This window comes from Macaca nemestrina, chromosome 6, assembly GCF_043159975.1.
Source record: "Macaca nemestrina isolate mMacNem1 chromosome 6, mMacNem.hap1, whole genome shotgun sequence".
NCBI classification, from domain to species: domain Eukaryota; kingdom Metazoa; phylum Chordata; class Mammalia; order Primates; family Cercopithecidae; genus Macaca; species Macaca nemestrina.
The window spans coordinates 174,205,836-174,230,549 of NC_092130.1; the positions used below are offsets into that span (position 1 = coordinate 174,205,836).

Genomic DNA, 24,714 nt, shown 5'->3' on the forward strand with positions numbered 1-24,714 from the left:
AGCTATTGAGCACTTGCCTGTGCTAGAGATGGTGCCTCCTATGCTGTGTGTACTAAGAGAACCAGAAATGCTTCCTCTCTGTCCACAGAGCCAACTGGCCAGGGCGGGAGGAGAAGTGACACACTGGACTCTGAATCGTAAGAAAGCCTGGCCCTGCCAGGCTTTGCAAACCTGCACGATACCTTTGAAACAAACTCCAAATGTAAGTCTATGCTTTCCATTCTTAATACACTGAGAAAAAATATCGCCTGCGGGCAAGGTTACTTCACTTTCACTATTATCTCCTTCGGAAACACTGTGTGCTTGTGCTCAACTCTTTAAAATTAATATTCGTAAATCTCATTCATTGAAATGCATAAGGGGAGAAACAGAACAGATAAGATGTATTTTTTGACCCCAAAGAGCACACAGTCTGGGAGGAAGTATATCCTGAATTTGAAGGAAACCACTAGGAAAAAAATACATCCTGAAGTGGAGCACGAGACATTTATATCAAAGAGCGGTGAGGAGGTGGAAGAAGTGGGCAGTGCATAGGGTGAAGTAAGTCAGGAAAAACTTCTTGGAGATGGAACATTGCTCTCTGAAAGGAAATGAACGTCACAGTAGACAAGGCTGTGGAAGCTTCAGATCCTGGGAGGGGCTAGTCTTGGAGGTAGCAGAGCCCTGCTCACTGGAAGGGGTGTACCTGGCTATACAGGCTCCCTTTGGCTCACACTAGGGCATCTGTGGGAACCCAAGTTACCACTGTCTATGCCTCATCAAAATCTGCCTGCTGGCTAGCGACATCACGCTCCGGGCCTGTCTCTAGGAGCCGTGTGACTGAAAGCCAAGAGGGTCTCCAGGGAGCTCTCACCTGCCTGGTTCGCACCTGCCCTAACCTCTGATTGGTTATCCACACTCCCACAAAGTTGTTTCACTCTCTGCTCTCAAACAGTACAGGATTTCTGGTGGCAAGGGATGTAGCCTCCATCACCAACCCCCCAACACAAAGCAGAGGATACAAAACAAATGGAGGCATCATATGTTTTGGCAGCAAGTCCTCACCCAGAACTCTGGAGACACAAACAAAGGGACCCTCAAACAAAACTCGCTAAACGTGCTGAGTGGCCACAAGCCCATCCAAGATAAAACTAAACTGGAAAACATCTAAAGGCACAGAAGAAGAGAAGCAAACCAGGCTCGCAGCACCTGGCTATAGAGGAGCTCAGCTCTGAAGCGCAAGGTCTGTGGAACAGGAGAACGGGGAACCTGGTCTCCGGAGCGTGGGAACCACACCTGCCTCCTCCCGCCGCGCACCCGTGGTGGATGCTACAGACAACAAGACTAGCTTTATTAGAAATGTTTATGTCTCGGTGCCTTATCTCCTGGGAAAACCCTTGATTACTTCGCTCTACGACATCCCCACTAAGAACTGCCACCAGCTCTACAGGCGATCAGTTTTCACTTTAGGACTCAAATGGAAGAAGGCTTTCCCCAAAACTTGTCAAAATTTAATATTCAAACTCGTATAGCTAACCGCAGCCGATTCAGCTCACAAAGAATCTTCTCCAGAACCCAGGGGCTCTACAAGAAGCCAACAACTTGCATGTGCTTAGAAATCTCTGAGCAATCCGGGGTTCGTGTGTGCGTCCCTGGACACAGGGACTGCCCTCGTGATGCTGGAAATGGGCCCCGTAATCCCAACTGCTAAAGCGCTTGCGAGCAGCCTGAGGAGAGTGAAGCGCTGCGAGTGAGCCTGGAGGGAGCCTGGGATCACTGTCGCAGGGTTTGTGCCTGAAACCTCCCCTGGGGGGTGCCACGTCAGTAATCCAGAAACCCTGGCACCATCAGGAGAAGAGGGTGAAGGGAGGGGCGGTGGGAGCCACTGAGGACGGAGCCGGGTGGGGGTCCACCTGGTTTCTTGCCTCCCTGAGCAGTTTTTGACTGAATACTGCCTTTCTAGATTTTGATTTCCTCATCCTTCAAATGCAAAAGACCTGAATTAGATATCCCAGCTGTAGCATTCTCTGACTGGGGGAATTTTAAAGAACAGGATACTTGTGCATGCATCCCTTATGGTATTTCTTATTCGACAGAATTCATCCTAGAAACCCTATTCCTGCACTGGCAATGGATGTTGAGAACATGACGGGAAAAGGAAACTTATTTTGTTGGTTTTGAGTTTATACTCTATAAATGATATTCAATTAATATAACCTAGACAATATATTAATTATATGTAATACATGAATAATATATATTATACTCTATATGTCTAATTATCCTATATATGTATATACTTGTTATGAATAGGATATGAATACGTAGTACCTGTATAGACATAGTGTACATACACTATATGTATCTATTACAGATATATAACTAATATGTACTATATATTATATAATACATGTACTATATATTCTATAATGTTTTTTTATGCATGCCTTTACATTTATTAATACTTTTCCAACATGTTAACAATTTTCTCTTTTGAAAACAATTGACAAATTATTCTATGATATTGACCATACCATTTTTACAGCCTCATTATTTTTTGCAGAATTACTTTTTTCCACAAATTCTTTAAGTTGTGGAATTTAAAGATTTACAATTCTTTTTTTTTTTAATTAATTTATTATTATTATACTTTAAGTTGTAGGGTACATGTGCATACATGCAGGTTTGTTACATATGTATACTTGTGCCATGTTGGTGTGCTGCACCCATCAACTCGTCATTTACATCAGGTATAACTCCCAATGCAATCCCTCTCCCCTCTCCCCTCCCCATGATAGGCCCCGGTGTGTGATGTTCCCCTTCCTGAGTCCAAGTGATCTCATTGTTCAGTTCCCACCTATGAGTGAGAACATGCGGTGTTTGGTTTTCTGTTCTTGTGATAGTTTGCTAAGAATGATGGCTTCCAGCTGCATCCATGTCCCTACAAAGGACACAAACTCATCCTTTTTTATGGCTGCATAGTATTCCATGGTGTATATGTGCCACATTTTCTTAATCCAATCTGTCACTGATGGACATTTGGGTTGATTCCAAGTCTTTGCTATTGTGAATAGTGCTGCAATAAACATACGTGTGCATGTGTCTTTATAGCAGCATAATTTATAATCCTTTGGGTATATACCCAGTAATGGGATGGCTGGGTCATATGGTACATCTAGTTCTAGGTCCTTGAGGAATCGCCATACTGTTTTCCATAATGGTTGAACTAGTTTACAATCCCACCAACAGTGTAAAAGCGTTCCTATTTCTCCACATCCTCTCCAGCACCTGTTGTTTCCTGACTTTTTAATGATCGCCATTCTAACTGGTGTGAGATGGTATCTCATTGTGGTTTTGATTTGCATTTCTCTGATGGCCAGTGATGATGAGCATTTTTTCATGTGTCTGTTGGCTGTATGAATGTCTTCTTTTGAGAAATGTCTGTTCATATCCTTTGCCCACTTTTTGATGGGGTTGTTTGTTTTTTTCTTGTAAATTTGTTTGAGTTCTTTGTAGGTTCTGGATACTAGCCCTTTGTCAGATGAGTAGATTGCAAAAATTTTCTCCCATTCTGTAGGTTGCCTGTTCACTCTGATGGTAGTTTCTTTTGCTGTGCAGAAGCTCTTTAGTTTAATGAGATCCCATTTGTCAATTTTGGCTTCTGCTGCTGTTGCTTTTGGTGTTTTAGACATGAAGTCTTTGCCCATGCCTATGTCCTGAATGGTACTACCTAGGTTTTCCTCTAGGATTTTTATGGTATTAGGTCTAACATTTAAGTCTCTAATCCTTCTTGAATTAATTTTCGTATAAGGAGTAAGGAAAGGATCCAGTTTCAGCTTTCTACTTATGGCTAGCCAATTCTCCCAGCACCATTTATTAAATAGGGAATCCTTTCCCCATTTCTTGTTTCTCTCAGGTTTGTCAAAGATCAGATGGCTGTAGATGTGTGGTATTATTTCTGAGGACTCTGTTCTGTTCCATTGGTCTATATCTCTGTTTTGGTACCAGTACCATGCTGTTTTGGTTACTGTAGCCTTGTAGTATAGTTTGAAGTCAGGTAGCGTGATGCCTCCAGCTTTGTTCTTTTGACTTAGGATTGTCTTGGAGATGTGGGCTCTTTTTTGGTTCCATATGAACGTTAAAGCAGTTTTTTCCAATTCTGTGAAGAAACTCATTGGTAGCTTGATGGGGATGGCATTGAATCTATAAATGACCTTGGGCAGTATGGCCATTTTCACGATATTGATTCTTCCTATCCATGAGAATGGTATGTTCCTCCATTTGTTTGTGTCCTCTTTTATTTCACTGAGCAGTGGTTTGTAGTTCTCCTTGAAGAGGTCCTTTACATCCCTTGTAAGTTGGATTCCTAGGTATTTGATTCTCTTTGAAGCAATTGTGAATGGAAGTTCATTCCTGATTTGGCTCTCTGTTTGTCTGTTACTGGTGTATAAGAATGCTTGTGATTTTTGCACATTGATTTTGTATCCTGAGACTTTGCTGAAGTTGCTTATCAGCTTAAGGAGATTTTGGGCTGAGACAATGGGGTTTTCTAAATATACAATCATGTCATCTGCAAACAGGGACAATTTGACTTCTTCTTTTCCTAACTGAATACCCTTGATTTCTTTCTCTTGCCTGATTGCCCTAGCCAGAACTTCCAACACTATGTTGAATAGGAGTGGTGAGAGAGGGCATCCCTGTCTTGTGCCAGTTTTCAAAGGGAATTTTTCCAGTTTTTGCCCATTCAGTATGATATTGGCTGTGGGTTTGTCATAGATAGCTCTTATTATTTTGAGGTACGTTCCATCAATACCGAATTTATTGAGCGTTTTTTGCATGAAGGGCTGTTGAATTTTGTCAAAAGCCTTTTCTGCATCTATTGAGATAATCATGTGGTTTTTGTCTTTGGTTCTGTTTATATGCTGGATTATGTTTATTGATTTGCGAATGTTGAACCAGCCTTGCATCCCAGGGATGAAGCCCACTTGATCATGGTGGATAAGCTTTTTGATGTGTTGCTGAATCCGGTTTGCCAGTATTTTATTGAGGATTTTTGCATCGATGTTCATCAGGGATATTGGTCTAAAATTCTCTTTTTTTGTTGTGTCTCTGCCAGGCTTTGGTATCACGATGATGCTGGCCTCATAAAATGAGTTAGGGAGGATTCCCTCTTTTTCTATTGATTGGAATAGTTTCAGAAGGAATGGTACCAACTCCTCCTTGTACCTCTGGTAGAATTCAGCTGTGAATCCATCTGGTCCTGGACTTTTTTTGGTTGGTAGGCTATTAATTATTGCCTCAATTTCAGAGCCTGCTATTGGTCTATTCAGGGATTCAACTTCTTCCTGGTTTAGTCTTGGAAGAGTGTAAGTGTCCAGGAAATTATCCATTTCTTCTAGATTTTCCAGTTTATTTACGTAGAGGTGTTTATAGTATTCTCTGATGGTAGTTTGTATTTCTGTGGGGTCGGTGGTGATATCCCCTTTATCATTTTTAATTGCGTCAATTTGATTCTTCTCTCTTTTCTTCTTTATTAGTCTTGCTAGTGGTCTGTCAATTTTGTTGATCTTTTCAAAAAACCAACTCCTGGATTCATTGATTTTTTGGAGGGTTTTTTGTGTCTCTATCTCCTTCAGTTCTGCTCTGATCTTAGTTATTTCTTGCCTTCTGCTAGCTTTCGAATGTGTTTGCTCTTGCTTCTCTAGTTCTTTTAATTGCGATGTTAGAGTGTCAATTTTAGATCTTTCCTGCTTTCTCTTGTGGGCATTTAGTGCTATAAATTTCCCTCTACACACTGCTTTAAATGTGTCCCAGAGATTCTGGTATGTTGTATCTTTGTTCTCATTGGTTTCAAAGAACATCTTTATTTCTGCCTTCATTTCGTTATGTACCCAGTAGTCATTCAGGAGCAGGTTGTTCAGTTTCCATGTAGTTGAGCGGTTTTGATTGAGTTTCTTAGTCCTGAATTCTAGTTTGATTGCACTGTGGTCTGAGAGACAGTTTGTTATAATTTCTGTTCTTGTACATTTGCTGAGGACTGCTTTACTTCCAATTACGTGGTCAATTTTGGAGTAAGTACGATGTGGTGCTGAGAAGAATGTATATTCTGTTGATTTGGGGTGGAGAGTTCTATAGATGTCTATTAGGTCTGCTTGCTGCAGAGATGAGTTCAATTCCTGGATATCCTTGTTAACTTTCTGTCTCGTTGATCTGTCTAATGTTGACAGTGGAGTGTTGAAGTCTCCCATTATTATTGTATGGGAGTCTAAGTCTCTTTGTAAGTCTCTAAGGACTTGCTTGATGAATCTGGGTGCTCCTGTATTGGGTGCATATATATTTAGGATAGTTAGCTCTTCCTGTTGAATTGATCCCTTTACCATTATGTAATGGCCTTCTTTGTCTCTTTTGATCTTTGATGGTTTAAAGTCTGTTTTATCAGAGACTAGTATTGCAACCCCCGCTGTTTTTTGTTCTCCATTTGCTTGGTAAATCTTCCTCCATCCCTTTATTTTGAGCCTATGTATGTCTCTGCATGTGAGATGGGTCTCCTGAATACAGCAGACTGATGGGTCTTGACTCTTTATCCAGTTTGCCAGTCTGTGTCTTTTAATTGGAGCATTTAGTCCATTTACATTTAAGGTTAAGATTGTTATGTGTGAACTTGATCCTGCCATTATATTAACTGATTATTTTGCTCGTTAGTTGATGCAGTTTCTTCCTAGCCTTGATGGTCTTTACATTTTGGCATGTTTTTGCAATGGCTGGTACCAGTTGTTCCTTTCCATGTTTAGTGCTTCCTTCAGGGTCTCTTGTAAGGCAGGCCTAGTGGTGACAAAATCTCTAAGCATTTGCTTATCTGTAAGGGATTTTATTTCTCCTTCACTTATGAAACTTAGTTTGGCTGGATATGAAATTCTGGGTTTAAAATTCTTTTCTTTAAGAATGTTGAATATTGGCCCCCACTCTCTTCTGGCTTGGAGAGTTTCTGCCGAGAGATCTGCTGTTAGTCTGATGGGCTTCCCTTTGTGGGTAACCCGACCTTTCTCTCTGGCTGCCCTTAAGATTTTTTCCTTCATTTCAACTTTGGTGAATCTGGCAATTATGTGTCTTGGAGTTGCTCTTCTCGAGGAGTATCTTTGTGGCGTTCTCTGTATTTCCTGGATTTGAATGTTGGCCTGCCCTACTAGGTTGGGGAAGTTCTCCTGGATGATATCCTGAAGAGTGTTTTCCAACTTGGTTCCATTTTCCCCCTCACTTTCAGGCACCCCAATAAGATGTAGATTTGGTCTTTTTACATAATCCCATACTTCTTGCAGGCTTTGTTCATTTCTTTTTCTTCTTTTTTCTTTTGGTTTCTCTTCTCGCTTCATTTCATTCATTTGATCCTCAATCGCTGATACTCTTTCTTCCAGTTGATCGAGTTGGTTACTGAAGCTTGTGCATTTGTCACGTATTTCTCGTGTCATGGTTTTCATCTCTTTCATTTCGTTTATGACCTTCTCTGCATTAATTACTCTAGCCATCAATTCTTCCACTTTTTTTTCAAGATTTTTAGTTTCTTTACGCTGGGTACGTAATTCCTCCTTTAGCTCTGAGAAGTTTGATGGACTGAAGCCTTCTTCTCTCATCTCGTCAAAGTCATTCTCCGTCCAGCTTTGATCCGTTGCTGGCGATGAGCTGCGCTCCTTTGCCGGGGGAGATGCACTCTTATTTTTTGAATTTCCAGCTTTTCTGCCCTGCTTTTTCCCCATCTTTGTGGTTTTATCTGCCTCTGGTCTTTGATGATGGTGATGTACTGATGGGGTTTTGATATAGGTGTCCTTCCTGTTTGATAGTTTTCCTTCTAACAGTCAGGACCCTCAGCTGTAGGTCTGCTGGAGATTGCTTGAGGTCCACTCCAGACCCTGTTTGCCTGGGTATCAGCAGCAGAGGCTGCAGAAGATAGAATATTTCTGAACAGCGATTGTACCTGTCTGATTCTTGCTTTGGAAGCTTCCTCTCAGGGGTGTACTCCACCCTGTGAGGTGTGGGGTGTCAGACTGCCCCTAGTGGGGGATGTCTCCCAGTTAGGCTACTCAGGGGTCAGGGACCCACTTGAGCAGGGAGTCTGTCCCTTCTCAGATCTCAACCTCCGTGTTGGGAGATCCACTGCTCTCTTCAAAGCTGTCAGACAGAGTTGTTTGCGTCTGCAGAGGCTTCTGCTGTGTTTGTTATTGTTTACTGTGCCCTGTCCCCAGAGGTGGAGTCTACAGAGAGATGCAGGTTTCCTTGAGCTGCTGTGAGCTCCACCCAGTTCGAGCTTCCCAGCAGCTTTGTTTACCTACTTAAGCCTCAGCAATGGCGGGCGCCCCTCCCCCAACCTCGCTGCTGCCTTGCCGGTAGATCACAGACTGCTGCGCTAGCAATGAGGGAGGCTCCGTGGGCGTGGGACCCTCCTGGCCAGGTGTGGGATATGATCTCCTGGTGTGCCTGTTTGCTTAAAGCGCTGTATTGGGGTGGGAGTTACCCGCTTTTCCAGGTGTTGTGTGTCTCAGTTCCCCTGGCTAGGAAAAGGGATTCCCTTCCCCCTTGCGCTTCCCAGGTGAGGCGATGCCTCGCCCTGCTTCAGCTCTCGCTGGTCGGGCTGCAGCAGCTGACCAGCACCGATCGTCCGGCACTCCCCAGTGAGATGAACCCAGTACCTCAGTTGAAAATGCAGAAATCACCGGTCTTCTGTGTCGCTCGCGCTGGGAGTTGGAGACTGGAGCTGTTCCTATTCGGCCATCTTGCTCTGCCCCCCTATATTCTATAATGTTATATTGCATATAATTATAAGATACAAGTTATATAATATATTATTATATAATTTATACATGAATTAATGTAAGATTTTACGTGAATATTAAGACATTTTGTCTATGCTCATTTCTTTTAAAACTTTTTTTTCTGAATGATGAAGCCCCCAAGAAATAATATTAACAATGTAGTTTGTTTCTCCCTAGCAAATTTCTCTGTGAATCTTGTAAAATTTCTCTAGAACTTGATTCTGGCCTGAGTTGCAGCACGGCAAGTAGATGCTGACATATTTCTCCCAGATTGAATTTTTTAACCCAAACGAAAATTCAGATGAATTGGGGGAAGTTCCAAGAATGAACCTCTTGCCCAGCAAAAAAATACTGGACTGATACGTTTTTTACTCATTTGTTTTTTACCAATCCAGCCCTAAAAATCATATTGACACCTCACAAAAATAAACGGTTTCTAATCAGTGGCAAAGCACAAGAGTAGAAAATATATGGTATATATTTTAACACTTTCCATTTTCTAGGAGGCTGCCTCAACAAAGCAAGATAGGAATGTACCATCTCGCGACAGTCTTACGGTCTTACAAGGTAGACCATTACTTTTGTCATTCTTAAGAATTCTGATCAATATAGAAAGCCTTGCTGATGATTCATGACCATACTCTGAAAACCTGCACAATACCTTTGAAATAAACTCCAAATATAAATCTATGCTTTCCATTCTTAACACATTGAGAACAAAATTGCTTGCAGGCATGATTACTTCATTATTACTGTTATTGTCTTCAGAAATACTGTGTGCCAGTGTTCAACTTTTTTCAATAAGTGTTCATAAATCTCATTCATTCAACAAACCATTTAGTGAGCATGTACTATGTAGTGGGCATTGTGCTATGTGGTGGGTAAAAAAATCAAGAAACACTCCTGGCCATAACTAGCACACAGCAGCTGGGGAGAGGCATTTCAACACACAACAGGATCTCAGCATCAGGAGGCCTACAGAATAGCATTGCTATTTCTCACTGAGGGAGGCTAAGAGGAACAACAGCTCTGGAGTAAGAGAGCGGAGTTCTGCTGTATGAAGGGCTGATTTTATGAATTTATAAATCATACAAATTGAAGATCAATAGAGATGTGGGTTTGCATCTTGGGAGGATGGGCTACAGAGTGCAGCTAGAATACAGCTGATCTCAGGATGCCCAGGATTGAGGGCCTGGGGCAGGGGAGGCCTGAGATGGACACCAGTTAGCTGAGCGGCATACCTGGCCCATTGCCTGTCTCAGTGTTGTCAACTGAATTGAGAGCACAGATACAAAAGCTTTCATTTCTATTGAAAAATAAGTGTGTGTGTGTGTGTGTGTGTGTGTGTGTGTGTGGTGAGCAAGCAGACAGACAGGAAGCAGGCAGAATCATTTGGCCTCATTTTAGTTAAAACACCCAGAATGGGCCATTTAGCTACAGCCATCATTTTCCCCTTCTGATGAACAAGTGAAGATTTTAGACAGAATGATTAACTTTCTTTTCCTTGTTTCTCCATTACAACCCATACACTAGGGTTAGACAACCAGTGATTTATGAGTTTTTCTCACCTCAGATATCTGTACTCAAAATGAATTCAGTTATTTGTGAAAGTGCTTCATTTCATTTTATCTTCGTGAAAATTCAGTTTAAATTTTTTAAAGGATGGAGAGAAGGAAGTTCTTTTTAAATTGGTATTTTTTACTCAAATCAATTTTAACACAATAAAAATAATTAAAATGTTATGGTAAATGAAATACAGCAGGTGTGTAAAATGAATTTTAACATGATTTTTATCTTGACGTTCCTAATCATTTAATTCCATGAGATTTCCAAATTAAAGATTTGCTATACATATTGTGATAAAAAAATCCACCTGGTATCCACCCAAAGATTCATATTTTAAGTATTTAACTGCTATATTCATGTGTTTATTTGAGAAATAATTTGGAGGAGCCCAACCAAAACACCAAAACCTACGGCAAAGGGTTATGAATTTGCAGTTAGGGAAAAGAAGAGGAGAAACCAAGGAAGAATAGAGTTAGGGTTGAAAAAAAGCTAAGACTGTCCTCTGTGACAGCTGGAAACACAGACCTCGCCTCAGAGTGGGTAACATTTGTAGACATTTAAAATATCAACAGTAAGGACCCAGACTACTGGGGGCCCTGAGGATTTACAACTGCCTGTGGTACTGAGATTGGAAAGAGATATCTGAATGGTTGGCACAGAACATGATCGGTGCCCTTCACAAGTACCTCAGCATCCTCCAGTGGGCACTGCAGGGGGTATAGGGCTGGGTTTTTGTTTTTGTTTTTGTTTTTTGAGATAGAGTCTTGCTCTGTCACCCAGGCTAGACTGCAGCGATCTTGGCTCACTGCAATCTCTGCCTCCCAGGTTCAAGTAATTCTCCTGCCTCAGCCTGCAGAGTAACTGGGATTACAGGCATACTTTTTGTATTTTTTAGTAGAGACGGGGTTTTACCATCTTGGCAAGGCTGGTCTTGAACTCCTGACCTTGTCATCCACCCACCTCGGCCTCCCAATCTCACGGCTGGGATTACAGGCGTGAGCCACTGCACCAGGCCAGGGCTGGTTCTTATGAAGACCTTAGGACAGGATGGGGGCTCTGGCGCTATGTATGCATGTGTGTGGTGTCTATGTGGTGTGTGTGGGGGGTGGGTGGTGTGTGTCGGTGGGTGGGTGTTTCTATGTGTGTGAGTGCATGTATGAGTGTAAATATGTGTGTTGTGTGTGTGGATATGTGTGTTAATTGTGGATATGTGTGTGGGGTGTGTGAATGTGTGTCTGTGCTTAGAAGGAATGTACAGCCTGACCCAATAGTGTTATCCCACTCTCTGCCCATCTGCCTTGATACCAGGATTTATCTGTGAGCATCTGGGTCATTAGGCTAATTTTCTTGGAATACTGTATTTTTTCTCAATAGAGGCTTGGATGACGATCGAACGGAGAGATATTAAAAACACTCTTTTGTACGTGGTCAAACAAAAGATGTTATATGATTTCAGCTGAGCCTAGCCCTGAATATGGAGTCTGGATGGAAGATCACACACCTTCCGCATGCGCAGGACCTCAGAGCTAGTCCTGCCAGCAAGGCAGGGCTTGTCTTTAGAATTTAGTTTGAGTCTCCTCAATTCCACAGTGGAGGATGGCTGAAGCCTCACATGGCTGGTCCACCTAGCATTCCCAGAATGGTTGTAGCTAAACAAAGTTTAGAACAGGCTTCATCAGACACCCACCTCTGTGAAAAGGGAACCTCAGTGCTGCATCCCTGAACATCCGAGCTTTGAGCATTGCTACTTCCCTGTACAGCCTCTATGGTTAACTTTTTGAGGACACACCAAAGATCAGCAAACGAAGTACTTTGCCCATTATTATCTATGTAGGAGTTACAAGCTAGAAAAGTCAATACCAGATTGACTATGTGGCTCTGTCATCCCTCCTGGAAATAGTAAGATAGTGGCATTCATTCAACTGAACCTTCCAGAAAACTTGGTAAACTCTATTTTTCTCTACGTTCTCAGATATATAATCATCAAAGGGGAAATGATCTGAGAGGAAAACCGCTAGGTCAGGGAAATGTAGGTGTTTGTCTCAGCTTCATCATTTATTAATTGTGCTCTTGGCTAAGTCCTCTCCATGCTCTCCCTTCCTCATGGAGGTGGAAGGGATGAAAATGTCCCTTTCGTTCCATTTGCATGGGTGTCGTGATCTTTACATAGAAAAATTTAAAGTGTGATATCACTTAATTTCTCTGGCTGCAGAAGCCATGACTTTCTTGTAAGTTAGGTAGTAAAAGGCTTGAGATGTCTTCTTAAAAATTGGGTCACTTTAGAATCCTTAGAATAAATCTGCATTAAAGAACCTCTCGAGAAAATGCTGGTTCTTCATTCAACCTCTGTCACCTTCGCCCACCCACATGTCTCTAAGATTACCTTCCGGGATTCTAGTGATTTATTGGTAAGTAAGGCTAATGGTAAGCAATTTTCAGTGACCACAGGGTGTTATAAAATGCAATTTCCTTGAATTCAGCCTGACCATGGGAGGTAACACAAAATTGTGCTGATTTGCTCAGAGGCGTATCTTGAGTAACTTGAAACTTCAGCCCGAGTTGTGTTAGGCCTAATTGGAGAGTGTATGTGTTTGCACATTCAGATTTCACAGCAGTCCACAAAACGAATTTTCAAAGAACTAAGTCTGCAGAACTATTTTAGTCTCACGTCATTGAAAAAGTCTGTTCCTGCAGATAGGAAGGGGGCTCATTTCCAGGTTTCTACTTGCCCTCATCTCCTCCAAGTAGTAGGAAGAAGGGTGGGTGTGTTTGTGGGTGAGCTCATTCCTGTAGGGACTGGACTGGTTTGTGTAAGGTGAGGGCTTTGATTCCATCAAATGATGCTTGAGTAGGAAAACTGATTTTTAAGCATATCATGTGACCATGTTTTCATGTGAAAGGGTCACATGATAGTTCTGAGAAGACAACTGTGGCTAAGAAAGGGCAAGCCTAGGTAGCAGGCTGTAGCGGAGGAAGGCCAACTTCAACTGCCTGTGCTGTCTCCTTCTCTTTCCAAATTAATCCATAATACAGATGTGAAAAGGTGGCAATTTTAGTCATGAGTACATGACCATTTTATTATTCTTTTTTTTTTTTTTTTGTATTTGTTCACTTAGAAAAAGAAAAGGAAAGCCAGATGCACTGGCTCATACCTGTAATCCCAGCACTTTGAGAGGCTGAGGCGGGAGGCTGACCTGAGGTCAGGAGTTCAAGACCAACCTAGCCAACATGATGAAACCCCGTCTACTAAAAATACAAAAATTAGCTGGGTGTGGTGGTGCACACCTGTAATCTCAGCTACTCAGGAGGCTGAGGCAAGAGAATCACTTGAACCTGGGAGGCGGAGGTTGCAGTGAGCTGAGACTGTGCCATTGCACTCCAGTCTGTGCAAAAAGAGTAAAAGTTGATGAAAATAAGAAAGAAAGAAAGAGAAAGAAAGAAAGAAAGAAAGAAAGAAAGAAAGAAAGAAAGAAAGAAAGAAAGAAAGAAAGAAAGAAAGAAAGAAAGAAAAGACAAAGATAAGGATGACCACAATGAAGAAAATAAAGGAGAAGAGATGACTATGATGACCGTTGGCACAACTGTCAGATGCAGGTCACGGTGGTTAAATGCAACAAAACCCAGAGATGTCTTGCCTGCCTTTCCTTCCTTAACTAATCAGCAAATATATCCACAACCAGTTGCTTTTCATCAGGATTTGCTGGGTGCTATAGACTGAATGCTTATGTCCCCCTCACAATTAGGGTATTGAGTGTCCTCATAAAAGAGACTCCAGAGAGATCCTGCATCCCTTTCACCAGTGTGCTCCTCCACCTGTCTGCATGTTGGTTGCTGCATCCATATGAAGTGCTGCAGGGATCTTTCGAGAAGCTAATAAGACAAGTCAATGTGCAAATACCCTGCAAGGACCTAAAATGAAAAATGTGAGCTCTTCTTCCCCAAGCAAAGAAAAGACCCAAATAAAAAATAACACATATGGAGAGGTTATCTATGATATTTTAGATTTTATGAGCTCTCTATAAATGAACATTTGTTACCTTTGTTCCTGAAATGACACCATTACCTGTTTTTCTTGTTTGCCTTTTCCAGCCTATCTGCCAAAATTTACTTTATTTTACAAAATGTCTTCCTAAATTATCCAATCCTTTTCCTTCCGAACATTTAAAACCACCCCCAAAAAAATCAAAGTACATTTTGATCTAAGCAATTAAGTTTCTTTACATCAGTAACCCCAATGTCATGTTGCGAATGTCATTCTAGAAAATGTCCCACAGCAAGTTTCTAATGGCCTGTGAGCAAAGGCTCTAAAATAAGAACATTTTTAAATGCTGGGTCAAGAAAAACTCCAGTGAGTCTCCAGCCCCTGCCACAACCTTTCTGCTGACATGTCTCTGTTGATGCCAATATGGAAATCCATGTGTTCCTAGGCTTTCTCTCTTCATACCTCACTAGGATTCTTACTGTTACAAAGTCAAACCACTGCCAGGATCATGAAACATGAGGCAATTGAATACTCTAAAATCCCACACCATTATTCATTTACTCTCTTTCCATCAAGTCACCAAACCAAAACGATCAAAGTGATTGTGCAAGGCAATAGATATGACAGAGTTAGATGCCCAGAACAATTTTTGCAATCCTTCTTGGGGGGTGGGGTGGAGATCTGAAAATGTATCCCTTCTAGGTTTCTCTAAGGAATCAGAAGAGCTGCAAATTATACTTTTGTTTTTGCCAAACTTTTAAGCTTGACATGATTGAAACTTCTAGATTTCTCCAGTTTGCTCCTCTAAAAGCAACACTGCCAGCTAGGTTTAGCTGCTTCGCTGGAGAGCATGCTGCAATGCACCCAGCTAACCATGATGTCCCAGACATGCTTTAATATACAGCTAGCATAAGCATACCTATTTTACTAAGGATTTTAATTTAATTTTGTGCTTCTACAAAACTATCTAACCTTGGACAGTATTACAGATGACTCATGGTCACGTGAGTAGGCCAGGGATAAGGGATTTGGATATGGGGTGCTCCTTAGGATTTCACTGCCAAAGCATTCCCTGCTGGTGTGTTCCAATCACAAAAGATAGTAGTGCTGTTGGAAAAGACGGTGGCATTTTTGCCACCCAGGATCCAGATGCCTTCCTCGCTCCTGGGAGGATAGCAAAAACACTCAAATCTTCACAAAGTAAATACCAGCATTGATCTTTAAGTTCAGCGATGGAATTACTCTAAGAGGCTTCCGTAACTAAATTGAAATCTCCCTAATTCAAAATTTCAAAATAGAGTTTTCTTCTTACCCTCTGTTTTTGTCTGAATGCAGTTCCGTCTCTCTCTCCACACCATAACAAATCTCGGTGGAGAAGCCTGGCTTCCCCAATTTCAACCAATCGCCCAGCACCGGAAAGTCTAGTTTGTGCCCCCACCGGACCACAGTGACTACCACCATGTGGTTAAGCCAACCTCTGCTCCACGTGGGGGCCCCTCTGGCCACGCCAGGACCTTTCATCTCAACCACCCACCGAAGCAGGTGTCAACATCTTCTTACAAATTTGCATCAGAAATGTTAAGAAATGTTACTACAGACAGCAGAAGACCCATTCCTTACCGCCTGTTAAAACATTACGAAAGAAGGAAATGTGTGGGGAAGAAGAGCATGGGTTTTTGTATTAAATCTCAGAAGAGCAGCTTTTCAAAACTCTCTGTCAGGCTTGGGAGACAAAGGAAATATATCTTGACCTCACAGAAAGCATTCAGGTGGAAAAAAGTGATTTTTTTTTTAACTTGAAATTTACATTTAACTAAAATGAATTTGTTTCACAACGAAGAAAGATTAAATAAATCATGGTATAGCCTAAGTGGAAAATGGTTCCGCCATTAGAAATCCACATTGATAAAAGCCATTCACTGACATGGGTAAGGCAGGAGAACAAGGTCTGGGGGGAGAGAACATAAGGCCAATTCATACTGATTTCCTAGAACTAAATCAAATGGAAACACTTCAGTGATGACAGGAAATACCCTCCCCATTTACATAGGGCGTACACAGAGTAAACGACTTTGTAACTTTACTTCATCCTCTTCATTACATAGGGCGTACACCAATGTAAACCAATGGAAGTAACCAATGGAAACCTCTAGAGGGTATTTAAACCCCAGAAAATTCTGTAACTGGGCTCTTGAGCCCATGTGCTACAACCGCTCTCACCCTGTGGAGTATACTTTCATTTTCAATAAATCTCTGATTTTGTTGCTTCATTCTTTCCTTGCTTTGTTTGTGCATTTTGTCCAATTCTTTGTTCAAGATGCCAAGAAGCTGGACATCCTCCACTGGTAACGTGGGGAGATTTGTGTATGAAATGAAGTCAAGCCAGTTAGGACAGGGTGTGCTGCAGGGACAAACAGCCCTGATCTCAGTGGCTCTGCACACTCACAGCTTATTTCGTGCTAGCAGGAAATCTGATGCTGGGTGGGACTCTCCAGCCTGGCTCCCCTCCATGCAACTAGGAAGTGCCTGATGTGGAAATGAGTGTGGCAGGTTCTGCAGATGGGAAACTGGAAGGGAATGGCGTAATGATCAACAGGGCAAAGTGGGGAGAAACGTTGGGTGGTTAGGGCAGGGCTTCCCACCTCCTGTACTGTGGATATGTGGGCAGATCCTCCCTTGCGGTGGGGCTGTCCCTTGCCCTGCGGGGTGCTGAGCAGCCCCCTTGGCCTCCCTGCACTCAATGCCAGCAACATCGCTCCTTCTAGGTGTGGTGACAAAAAATGCTTCCAGACACTGCCAAGCCTCCACCTGGCCTGTTTGGGAACCCCCAGTGCAGGGTGGGATGAGCCTAGGAAATGCATTTATATTTGACTGGCACTGCAGTGGGAAGCCAGTGGGTGGTAGCAGAAAGTACAATGATGTGACCAGATCGACACCTTAGCAACACGATTCCAGGCAGCACAGGAACCAGTGAGAACACCTACTAAGCTGTTTCTGTTGTTTCATCAAGACACGATGACTGCTTTGCTCAGGAAGGCGGCAGGGTAGGTAGGTAGTGTCATTGGTCAGATTTGACACATATGATGTTGGTGGAAGCTACGGAACTTGCTGGTGTTTAACATTACATGTGAAGGAAGGAGAGGAGTCAATGATAAAGAATCAACAATCGTGCTATATACCCATGGCTCCCAGAAAACTATGTTTCAAATTGAACTGAGTTGGTTTTATAAGAAACCCCTAGGGAGCTTGTTAAAATTATAAATTCTTGAGTTGCACAATTGAAAACCTGAATTTATTAAACCTGGCCAGTGGCCCAGGAATCTATTTGTAACATATTTCTTCAGGGATTCTGAAAGGAAGTTGGTTTTAGGGCTCCTGGCAGGCATCCTGTGAGTTTATGTGGGAATATTCTTCTGGTGGGTCACTATTGTATATTATTCTGTTTATACAGTAACATCTCAGAATAATAATTGGAGCTGCTTCTGAAATATGGAACTAGGGGTTCTTTTTGCCTTATTTTTCACATCTGTCTTAATTTTAGGTTAGTAATGAGCAATGGCTAGTTCATAATCAGAAAAAATGTATATTACATATAATAATATGGCTAGAGTCTACAAAGAAACACATAAAACCTAAAATACAGTAAACAAAATGACGTTTAGCATACTTTAAAATACAGGCTCAATGTAGATGGTATGAAATGTTTATTTGGTGTGGGTAATATATTTTTAAAATTCATATTATGAGCCTGTTTACTAAAACATATATGCTGAGAAATATAAGATCCTTAATCGAATGTTACCAATTCTTTAGGAAAAGTATCTGCCACTGAAAAGTCTACTCAAAGGGAGATTTACATAGACATTGAAAGCACAGTCTGTGAGCACTGAAAATACAGCTGGAACCATAGCTGCGTGTCTCTCAGAGAAGTATTCTATTTCTCAGAGCAAGAGATATTTACACGCTGACTCACATCCTTTCTTCTCTACTTCCAGGAGTAAACTCCCTACCCTCAAAGTGAATGGCAGCCATTTTTCTGGCTACAGAAGAGCAAAGGACCATACCACATGCTCCTCCAGGATGGAGCTGTCCTTGCTGATGCTGTCTCTCCATTTCTCTCTTCTCCTCCTTTGATGATGGCGAGTGCACATGTTCGCACAGAGATGTCCAGGATCCAAACAAGTGGCCTGAAAGCCTGAGCCACAGCCCAAGGGGGCAGGCACCCTGCAGGAACCCAGACCCACAGTAGACTTTGTCCAAGCAATAATGTTCCTATGTCACACCACTGAGAGTGTGGTGTCATGTGTCACCATAGCATAATCCAGTCTAACCTGAATGATACCTCTTTTGAAAACAAGGGTATTTTTAATTAACTGCTGCAGAATTGCATTGGGGGTTCAATGCATGATCAAGAAATTCACTGGTGACCCTTTGAGGCATCTAGACTGGCATGAACTGTGTCTCAAGGGAAGAGAAGCCACTGGCATTGAAATGGTTAATACATGTGATAGAAATTAAAGCAGCAACCTCAAAAGACTGCCTTGGATATTGAGAGAACATAAAAGAGTTTGTAGAACACACCAACATGAAGTTTGAGATATTCAAAGATCACTGAAGACTTCACAAACCTGGTCTGTCTATTGAGATGTCTACCTAACCTTTCAGAATGTAGAATATTTTCAGGAAGAAGAAATACTCTTAGGAAATAATTCGTATTTGATTCACCAAGGTGACGTCTAGGATTGTGATCTTTGTTCTCATTCTCTAGAATCATGTACCCTTCCCGTAATACTGAAACGTTGAATTTGTGTTCAACAAAACTTGAACATAACTTGAACAAAAACAAGGATCCTACATTAAAAATCCTCACTACAATGAGAAATGGATGTGCTTACACATCTCCAGGACGAAAAATAGGAATGTGACCACAGGAGTGATTTATCAAGAATTCCCATCAATACTTCCATAATATGTTTTCACAAGGGCTTCTTCCAAACTCCATTGATGTTGAACTGCATTTTAAAAGATTATAATTGTCCTGTGGCTGATGCTAGGAGAAGCTGAGCTATGAAAAGCAGCTGAAAATATGCTTGTTGGTGAACGGCATGATGCTGAATCTCATGGTCAAGGAGCTGGCTCAGCCCGTGGTGATCTCTGCCATCCCAGCCAAGTGCCTGTTCATGAAGGCCAGCCTTACAACAGCAGAGTATCTTGAGATTTTCCCACGAAAGCTAAATACAATGGAGCTACTTTAAGGAATCAACCCGTAATCATTAGCCTATCTGAATCTAAGCTCCACCAAGTTACTTGGAAGTTATAAACATGTCTTTGAATATATAAAAATAAAGATGCTGTTTTTCCGGTCATCTCTACATGTGTTGTGAGCCCCACAATGCCAGGGCCTCCCAAACACTTGATACCGTCAGGGTACTATCACTGGCGCAGAAATGTGGGAGTGATACCACGTGCATGGGCCTCTCCTGGGTGCTTTTGCTGAGGGAAGAATTTTTCTAAACTTGACCTTGACTGAAGTTACAGTTTATTGTGGATCATGCTTCTGGAGATGCTCAAAATCAAGACTCAAGTCTTTCCATGGGACTTTTCTGGGTCTCGTGGAGAAGGGGATAGAGAGGTTTTACTCTAGGTTGTGGCATGGTATTTCTATTTATTCTATCATGGAATCACTAGAAAATAAAATCCTGGAAGTCTGCTAGTATTTTGCTACATCGGCTATCCAAAGGAAAAAGAGACATGAGATATAAAATCTGCTTACGTGGCCATATCAACACTTCTGATGTTACTGCCACCCAAGATGAGGTCCACTTGCATGTGAGTCTCACCACCTCCTCCCAAGGACTTCCACCATGTTCCTCCCACAAAGTGGAGTGCTGTACCAGTCCATTATTGGTTAGAAAATTCACCTCGTAGGACTAAACTCTCCAGCTTTGGATATTTAACATGCCATGGAATCCAATCTGAATTTACTTTGGCAAATTATTAAAATATATAAAAAATTCCAGTTTTGTATCCTTTATGCTTCATCCTTTCTTATTAGAAACACTAGCTAGTATCAAAGTGTGTTTCTCAGAACAACGCCAATTATGAACAAATAAAGAACTTTTTAAAAAGTTTCCACTAGCCAGGCACAGTGGCTCACACCTGTGTTCCCAGCACTTTGGGAGGCTGAGGCAGGCAGATCACTTGAACTCAGGAGTTCGAGGTCAGCCTGGACAACATGGTGAAACCCCATCTATACTAAAAATACAAAAATTAGCCAGGCATGGTGGAATGCACCTGTAGTCCCAGGTACTCAGGAGGCTGAGATGGGAGAATCGCTTGAACCTGGGAGACAGAAGTTGCAGTGAGCTGAGATTGCACCACTGCACTCCAGCCTGGGTGACAAAAAAAAAAAAAATTATAGAGCAAGACAGCAAGACAGTTCTTAAGTGCCTCTAAGATGTTCTGAAACTTATACTATCTGTAAGTTTGGTTTTAGCTTCTTCTTTAAAAGGGTTATTATGATAATATTGTTTAATGCAAGTCACAAATACAATTGAGGACTAAAGCAATGAAAATCAGCTGTAGCTTCCCTTTCAGCTACTACTGCTTTTACAATTGGGAAGATGGTTCTAAGTTTCTTTTGTGTGTATTTATGCACTTAACATATTTTAAATGAGGATACATTGTATATGTTATTTTATTATTAGCTCTTTTCATTTGTATTACTCATTTTACATACATCCATTTACTATATAATTTCTTTACATATCATATATCATTTTTGCATATCGAGTACACTTTTCCAGACAAAAAATTGGTAAATTGGCAAATTGATAAATTATAAATATAAAACACATTAGTACCATACTTCAAAATGTAGGATTTTTGAAATGTACAAGTTAAACCCTCTTCCTTCCATCATTAACTGGATAATTATATTTCAATGAGACTTCTAAGATGCAAGAAATTGGCTGAACCTAGTGGGTCTGACTCTTTCCTCTCTTTTGTTCTCTGTGTAAGGACAAATCCTTCATCTGAATTTCCTCATAATTAATGCTGTCTCAGGCCTCTGAGCCCAAGCTAAGCCATCATATCCCTTGTGACCTGCACGAATACATCCAGATGGCCTGAAGCAAGTGAAGAATCACAAAATAAGTGAAAATGGCCAGTTCCTGCCTTCACTGATGACATTTCACCATTGTGATTTGTTCCTGCCCCACCTTAACTGAGCAATTAACCTTGTGAAATTCCTTCTCCTGGCTCAGAAGCTCCCCCACTGAGCACCTTGTGACTCCCATCCCTGCCTGCCAGAGAACAACCCCCTTTGACTGTAATTTTCCACTACCTACCCAAATCCTATGAAACGGCCCTACCCCTATCTCCCTTCACTGACTTTTCAGACTCACCCCACCTGCACCCAAGTGATTAAAAAGCTTTATTGCTCATGCAAAGCCTGTTTGGTGGTCTCTTCACACGGACGTGCGTGACATTTGGTGCCGTGACTCAGATCAGGGGACCTCCCTTGGGAGATCAAACCCCTCTCCTCCTGCTCTTTGCTCTATGAAAAAGATCCACCTGCGACCTTGGGTCCTCAGACCAACCAACCCAAGGAACATCTCACGAATTTTAAATCGGGTAAGCGGCCTCTTTATACTCTCTTCTCCAACCTCTCTCACTATCCCTCAACCTCTTTCTCCTTTCCGTCTTGGCGCCATCCTTCAATCTCTCCCTTCTCTTAATTTCAGTTCCTTTCCTTTTCTGGTAGAGACAGAGGAGACTCTTTTTTCCGTGAACCCAAAACTTCGGCGCCAGTCACGGACTCGGGAAGACAGTCTTCCCTTGGTGTTTAATCACTGTGGGGATGCCTGCCTGATTATTCGCCCACATTTCAGAGGTGCCTGATCACCATGGGGACGCCTGCCTTGATCCTCCACCCTTAGTGGCAAATACCACTTTCCTGGGGAGCAAGCACCCCCCCCACCCCCCTCTCTCTCTGTGTCTCTACCCTCACATCTCTGGGCTTGCTTCCTTCACTATGGGCAACCTTCCACCCTCCATTCCTCCCTCTTCCCCCTTAGCCTGTGTTCTCAAGAACTGAAAACCTCTTCAACTTACACCTGACCTAAAACCTAAATGCCTTATTTTCTTCTGCAATACTGCTTGACCCCAGTACAAACTAGACAATGGTTCCAAATAGCCAAAAAACGGCACTTTCAACTTCTCCATCCTATAAGATCTACATTACTCTTGTCATAAAATGGGCAAATAGTCTGAGATGCCTGACGTCCAGGCATTCTTTTACACATCAGTCCCTCCCTAGTCTCTGTTCCCAATGTGACTCATCCCAAATCCTCCTTCTTTCCCTCCCGCCTGTCCTCTCAGTCCCAACCCCAAGTGTCAGTGAGTCTTTTCAATCTTCCTTTTGTATCAACCCATCTGACCTCTCCCTTCCTCCCCAGACTGCTCCTCCTCAGGTCGCTCCCCATGAGGCTGAATCAGTCTCCAATTCTTCCTCAGCCTCCACTCCCCTACCCTATAATCTTTCTATCACCTCCCCTCCTCACACCCAGTCCAGCTTACAGTTTTGTTCTGTGACTAGCCCTCCCCAACCTGCCCAATAATTTCCTCTTAAAGAGGTGGCTGGAGCTAAAGGCATAGTCAAGGTTAATGCTCCTTTTCCTTTATCCGACCTCTCCCAAATCACTTAGCATTTAGGCTCTTTTTCATCAAATATAAAAACCCAGTCCAGTTCACGGCTCATTTGGCAGCAACCCTGAAATGCTTTACAGCCCTAGACCCTGAAGGGTCAGAAGGCCATCTTATTTTCAATATGCATTTTATTACCCCATCTGCTCCTGACATTAAATAAAGCTCCAAAAATTAGATTCTGGCCCTCAAACCCCACAACACGATTTAATTAACCTCACCTTCCAGGTGTACAATAATAGAGAAGAGTTGCAATTACTTGCCTCTGCTGTGAGAAAAACCCCAGCCACATCCCAACACACAAGAACCTCAAAACGCCTAAGCCACAGTGGTTAGACATTCCTTCAGAACCTCCTCTATCAGGATCTTGCTTCAAGTGACAGAAATCTGGCCACTGGGCCAAGGAATGCCCACAGCCTGGGATTCCTCCTAAGCCATGTCCCATCTGTGCGGGACCCCACTGGAAATTGGACTGTTCAACTCGCCCGGCAGCCTCTCCCAGAACCCCTGGAACTCTGACCCAAGGCTATCTGACTGAGTCCTCAAAAGATATTCTCGTCTTAGCAGCTGAAGACTGATGCTGCCTGATTGTCTCAGAAGCTTCCTGGACCATCACAGATGCTTTCGGTAACTCTTATAGTGGAGGGTAAGTCCATCCCCTTCTTAATCAATACGGAGGCTACCCACTCCACATTACCTTCTTTACAACGGCCTGTTTCCCTTGCCTGCACACTTGTTGTAGGTATTGACAGCCAGACCTCTAAACCTCTTAAAATTCCCCAACTCTGATGCCAACTTGGACAACATTCTTTTGTGCACTCCTTTTTAGTTATCCCCACCTGCCCAGCTCCCTTACTGAGACATTTTAACTAAATTATCTGCTTCCCTCACTATTCCTAGGCTACAGCCACACCTCATTGCCACCATTTTCCCCAGTTCAAAGCCTCCTTTGCGTCTTCCTCTCATATCCCCCCACCTTAACCCATAAGTATGGGACACCTCTACTCCCTCCCTGGCAACTGATCACACACCCATTACTATCCCATTAAAACCTAACCAGCCTTACCCCACTCAACGCCAGTATCTCATCTCACAATAGGCTTTAAGGAGATTATCACTCTCCTGCTACAGCATGGGCTTCTAAAACCTATAAACTCTCCTTACAATTCCCCCATTTTACCTGTCCAAAAACCGGACAAGTCTTACCAGTTAGTTCAGGATCCGCACCTTATCAACCAAATTGTTCTGCCTATCCACCCTGTGGTGCCCAACCCGTACACTCTTTTGCCCTCGATACCTTCCTCCACAACTCACCATTCCATTCTTGATCTTAAAGATGCTTTTTTCACTATTCCCCTGCACCCCTGGTCCCAGCCTCTCTTTGCTTTTACCCGGACTGACCCTGACACCTGCTAGTCTCAGCAACTTACCCGGGCTGTACTGCTGCAAGGCTTCATGGACAACCCCCATTACTTTGGTCAAGCCCTTTCTCATAATATGCTTTCTTTCCATCCATCTGCTTCTCACCTTATTAAATATTTTGATGACCTTCTACTTCATAGCCCCTCCTACAAATCTTCCCAACAGGACACTCTCCTGCTCTTCCAACATCTGTTCTCAAAAGGATATCTCGTATCCCCCTCCAAAACCCAAATTTCTTCCTCATCCATTACCTAT

The 24,714-nt window shown here is 42.4% G+C and overlaps 2 long non-coding RNA genes across 4 annotated transcripts in view; one reads left to right on the forward strand and one right to left on the reverse strand.

Annotated features, from left to right (window-relative positions):
- LOC105489469 (uncharacterized) overlaps positions 1-24,714 on the reverse strand; it is a 349,939-nt gene that overhangs the window by 168,607 nt on the left and 156,618 nt on the right. The gene's annotated exons all lie outside the window — the stretch shown is intronic.
- LOC105489470 (uncharacterized) lies at positions 652-19,305 on the forward strand. The gene is made up of 3 exons (XR_011624363.1): positions 652-1,765; positions 9,287-9,350; positions 18,327-19,305. It is a non-coding gene; the product is annotated as an uncharacterized lncRNA (long non-coding RNA).